The following is a 5877-nucleotide window of genomic DNA, read 5'->3' as shown; positions in this document are numbered from 1 at the left end:
CATATTATTGATTTTGTAATTCTATTGAAGTTCTCCTTTGACTGTAAAAATCTAAAGTCTTTAACCAAATGAATGAATTGGTAATACCCACCCATTCCTTGAGAACTGATTTTATTTTGTTTTCATATCTGAAACAAGTTTACCTTGCTTTCTGTCTTTCGGTGTTCATATTTTAAGATTTCCATCTGTTTTGAAAGACAAAGTAAAAGAGGAAAACTGATCAGTATACAGTATTTTTTGTTGAACTAGTATACACTTATTAATGTGTTCGTAAAATGTTTGCCTTTCTCTCTCTAACTTTCTTTGCAGCAAGCACAAGATTTTCTTCAAGATAGCCTAATTGGTTTGGTGTAAATGTCTCCACATCTTCACCCGTCACACAACTACACAGAAGATTATTAGAATAAAACACAATGACTCTTTAATCTTACACCTTTTATCTATCCAAAAAATTTGAGATTATAAACACAACAGTACCTCAATTCTCTTTGCAGCTCCTCATTTTGTTCCGTCAAATTTCTAAATTGAGACAGCATTTCCTGCTTGGGACCAGGCAAAAACAAAAAATAAAAGTTATGTGCTTTAAAACCCAAATTATTTACAATGATCTAACAAATCAGCAAGCTGTATATTATATCTAGTTGTTAAAGAAAATAGTTTTAAGGGGACGCCCACCTTATATTCATTGTTCCAAGCTAGTCCTCCAGAGGCATTTTGTATCTCTCCAAAATTCTTTTCATGCTAGCACAGTATAATTTATTTCAAATTAGAAAATAGTAAAATAGGTCTTTAAAAACTTCATAGAATAATAGGTTTTTCTCCGTATGATTTCTTCAACCTTTCCTTATAACTTATAAGTAAATAGTGGTGATTGATACCCATTTTGAATGTAAAGAAGCAAAACTAAGATAAAGAATTACTTTTAGGCCAGAGGCATTCGTTATGTGCTCCAAAAATATGAGAAGATATATAGGTCTTAAATATTATTACAAAATCGAAGACATATATTAGATTTTCCAAAATTCTTTGAAAGTAACATTTTGAACGGATTTTCTTCCTAACATTTAAAAATAAACACATTGATACCCATTCTGATGAGAAGAAGAAAACTAAAATAACAAATACTTTAAGGTAAGATTGACCTTAATATCTAAGAAAAGAAAAGTATTCCTAGTAGATAAGATCTGTGAGAGAATCAAACTTATAAGATTGAATGAAAACGAAACTTATATTATTAGATAATTTTAAGCCCTCGAATAAAAAGGATTCCAAGTTCCATGCTGACGTAAAAAACAAAACAATAATCCAAATTTAAAAACCTAGATTTTTTAATGTCAAAAATTTATTAAAGCAAATAATCCATTAATTATTTATTTATATTCCTTAAAACGCTGTATAAATCAAAATTTTATGCATTTAGAATTGTTAGATGACAATATGTATAGAATTTTATAGATTTAATTTCATCAATAAAAAAATAACTCATGAATGATATATGTTGTTTACAGATCCATTTAAAAAAAATACTAACTCACCTAGAGCTTGCAAAATCAAAGAGCGTTCCAGTGCTATTGAAGACTATAACAGCAACATCTGCTGCACATAAAATTGATATCTTCTTTGCTTTCTTGAAGAGCCCTGATCTTCTCTTGGAATTGATATCTTCTTTTCTTTCTTGAAGAGCCCTGATCTTCTCTTGGAGAATGTTACCCGCCTGTTTGTTGTATTTTCAATTTTCTTTATCTGAATCTTGCCCCTGCCCATTGTTTCTTTCACAGCTCTTTGCCTTCAAAACACAGAAAAAAAAATGCAGAGACGATTAGGTTAACATGAAAATGAATGTTGATGAGGAGAAATACCAAGTCACAAGCACAGCTATTATTGTGTGGTACAGGTTGATGCTAGTAGAATTCACTACAGAAGAGGTCAAAGTCTGAAAATGGTATATATGTGATACAACTGTGAGCAGACAGAAAGCTTCAATTACAGATGGAACTGAATGTTTACACTTGTCAATAGAAAGGGCCTTGGACCACACTATACAGAAAAGGCTTTGGGACCACATTGCATTGATGTTACAGGACATATGTTTGTTAGGACATTGAAGTCTTCATAGGTTTCTTCGGTACGTCAAATCTGATTTTAAAATGATTAACCATTGGAGAAAGACAAGACGTTATTTCCTCTGGGTATGAGAGGAGATTATCTCCAAGGCTTCGTAATTATTTATAGTTATATATATATTTATTTTTTATTAAAATAAGAATAATTATTATCAATAATAGTTACAGGTACAAAGAACAACAGCCGTCAAGCTAAACAAGAATAACAACAGCAAAAGAAAGCAACTGTAAACAAGAATAAAGTTACACAGAACAGCAGCTACAAAGATTCTGTAGAGTAAGCAGCTACAACAACAATCAAATAATAGCCTGACCATATATCTTGGGACTTGTCAATCTTCACTCATTTTATTAATTCTTTCTTTTGCTCTTATTTTGGGTTTCTATATTTATCTCTTTCTACTATTATAAATATTTAGATCTTCAATTTTTCACATTATTACTTTAAAGTGGGATTGGAAATTTTGAAAGAAAACATTATTCTCAACAATAATATTATAGTACAATTACTATTTTTATTTTTAAAAAGAGTAAAAAATTATGAATGATAAATGAAGGAAACACAATTAGAAAGGCCTATAGCTCATCAGAGAACAAAAAATTAATTGTTCTTATTAGCTTTACCTAATTGTTCTAACAAATGAGAGAAATTTACTCATGATGCCCATTTCATTTCACGAGGCAATCCGCTATTCTATTCCATTCTATGGGAATATAATAGATTGATTAAATCAATTACTAACATAAATATAAATAATAAAAAATAAAAATTGATTTTATCATAAAATAAAGAAAAAATGATTATGTATAAATCCATGCATACATATATGTATATGTTACAAATTATTAATTTTATTATTAAATATTAAATTTCATAAATTTATAAGATGTTTTAATTTTTGTTAAAGCATCCTATAAAAATATTATGAAAAAGTTATGACTTAAATTTTATTTTATTTATTAAAATAATAATTATATTTTATAACATATTATATTTATACCACTTAAATATTTTAAAATATTTAATTATATTTTTAAAATTCAAAATTATTTCTGTAGATAAAAATTAATTTAATTTAAATTTATTTTTAACAAAGGTAATAAATTAGAATCAAGTAATATCTCCAATTTATATCATCAAAGAATAAATATATTATAGTCATAAATATTTTCAATCACATTTAAATTATATATAATCATTTTCTAAAATTTATCATTAAGTATTAACTAATATAATTTATAATTACAAAATATAGATTATTTTTAGAAAATTATAATATAGTTAAATATATTCAAAATTTAAAAGATATAACATCTTTATTATATCATGAAAACATAAGAAAATTTATAAGGTAGTAATATATATTATTATAGTATATATCTATAGGTTAGATTAGTAGAAGATTTATTTAATTATTATTATTATTTAATTATATTTAATTAATTATGATCTCCATGCTAAATTTGTTAGAGTTACCTCTAAACTAATTTGATTATTTTAGGTCTCTACACCTTTAGTATTATATTTATTTTGGGCTTAAGCTTGCTATTATTTTTATCATTTTTAATGGATCTTATGTTGTACTAGCTTTGGATGGGGCCCTTTTCATGCTTAATTTATCAAAAAAAATTACAATAAATAGTTAAAATTGTTATTGATTGATCAAAAAATATAAGTGATAGATTCTTATTGGATAATTAGTTTGTATCTTTTATTTAGTATAATTATTATGATGATTTATTTATTTGTAGTTGCATAACATAGATATTTAAAAGACTTCGGTGTGAGAACAAAGAGAATAAACAAGAAAAAACCCACTACAAAGAATGAGGCAAGTGATAGGCACATAGGAAAATAAAAAGACAACCACCATATCTTACACATGAGAGTCTTGGCATGTGAGGATGTTAGGTGAAATAAATTTGCACAAGGGAAGATAGTCTTCACAAGAATGAAGAATAAATGGCATGAAATTAGAATCCTCACCATGTAGCCATGATGGCACAAAAATACTTCCAATATGTCATTTCCAACATTTCTCAATAGCCTGAGAGCATACCATGTGGTCAGGGACATGTCTATTCTGGTTCCAAAATGACAATACAGATTGACTAACACGCGTGTTAGTCACGCATTTTACACCGTCGATTTTGCAATAAATGATTACAATTGACTAACACATCGCTATCATGATGTACGAAAGGCTCATTTTGGAGCCAGAATAGCCACGCCCTACGGTCAGGGGATGCCAAATGTGATGAATCCTTTATAAAAGTAGACATACTAAAAATGGACGTGTCTATTCTGGTTCCAAAAAGTGGTATGGTGCATCTAACACACGATGTTAGTCATAAATGTCAACCATAGATTTTTTATCCGACGACAGAGAATGCATAGAATGTCTTGTTAGTCTGACAGATTCGCCTTTTTTGGAGCTAGAATAGACACAACCACTAAAAATGGACACTGTTGGGAGGAGTTGATAATATGAATGGCTGGAGATATTGGTGGCCATAGAAATGTGTCCAAAAGAAGATTGGAGGGCACAAAAGCCAAAATTTAGGCAACATCAGATGGGGGCAATCCATAATTTAGAATTTAAAATTACAAACAACGATAGAGATATAACATGTATTTATAGGAGATTTAATTTGATAAGTGATTATGTTCCATCCTCCCTAATTAATGGTCCCAAATAAACCTCATATATTATCTCCTTTGCATTAAATGGATACATCCCTGGTTAAGAGCACAACCACGATTTGCAAGGGCATCTACTAGCTTATCTACCTCTCTACAAAAATGCAAGATTCAGTAAGCTGGGATTTTTTAAATGAGGATCCAAGCTTCCTAAAGGACATATTGCAAATTCTAGCTCAGGGCTTCAAATATGACATATAGAATTTGAGGTCTCAAAAGATAAATGACATAAGCAAATAATTTATTATATTATATGACCATATTTTGTTTATAGGAACATTACATCATTATTTTTTGTGTGATAATTGTTGTGTTTATCCATAACAAGGGCACCTTCAAAAATGTTGATATAGATGCTATGGTTTTCTCCCATATAGCTTTTTCTAAAATGTTGGTTGATATTGATCTACAAGGACCATTTATTAAAAATTATTCAATAAGTTCAATAGAAGCCTTGGGTCTATCTTCTTCATTACAAAGATATTCCTTTCCAATCTATCTAGTGATTTGATATTAGTCACTTGAATTTGGGTTGTGATTACTCTAGTCAAAAGGTTATTATTACGCCTTCTTGGAAGGAGGATTCTCTTCTACACCATGTAATCATTGATATACCTCATCTTTATCTTATAGTAACACTTATGTTATTGATTGTTTCTTTTTATATTTATAAAAATAATATCATCATTATTTTTGGGGCAATAGCTTGCATTTGCATTGCATCTAAATAGGCCAAACTAAATGATGCCATTGAGGTTATTGTTAGTAATTAACAGGTGGAATCATTGTGGAGAGATGTAGATATGTTGTGAGTGTTTTTTAAACTATATGTAAAGAAATAAAGTGGTCTTGAAATGTTCAAGAGGAGTGATGAAGATAGTTTCTGATATGTTTTCAATTGTGAACTATGATCTGCATTTTGGTGGATGCTTTTTTCTATAGTTCAATCCTATTGATGTCTTTCTATTAAAAGTATTATATTTTAACCTAAAGAAGCGATCTTTAGTTTCTATAAGTCTCTTTTGTATCTATCCTTAAGGTTGTGTTCCTTAG

The 5877-nt window shown here is 28.7% G+C and overlaps 1 long non-coding RNA gene across 1 annotated transcript; it reads right to left on the bottom strand.

Annotated features, from left to right (window-relative positions):
- Positions 1-289: 289 nt before the first annotated feature.
- LOC131876363 (uncharacterized) lies at positions 290-1569 on the bottom strand. Its single transcript, XR_009372640.1, has 3 exons — positions 1536-1569; positions 676-741; positions 290-539 (listed from the first exon to the last, which is right to left on the bottom strand). It is a non-coding gene; the product is annotated as an uncharacterized LOC131876363 (long non-coding RNA).
- Positions 1570-5877: the final 4308 nt, after the last annotated feature.

This window comes from Cryptomeria japonica, chromosome 5 (genome assembly GCF_030272615.1).
Source record: "Cryptomeria japonica chromosome 5, Sugi_1.0, whole genome shotgun sequence".
NCBI classification, from domain to species: domain Eukaryota; kingdom Viridiplantae; phylum Streptophyta; class Pinopsida; order Cupressales; family Cupressaceae; genus Cryptomeria; species Cryptomeria japonica.
Note: the sequence above shows the minus strand (reverse complement) of the source record. Positions and strands in the feature narration are given on the sequence as shown.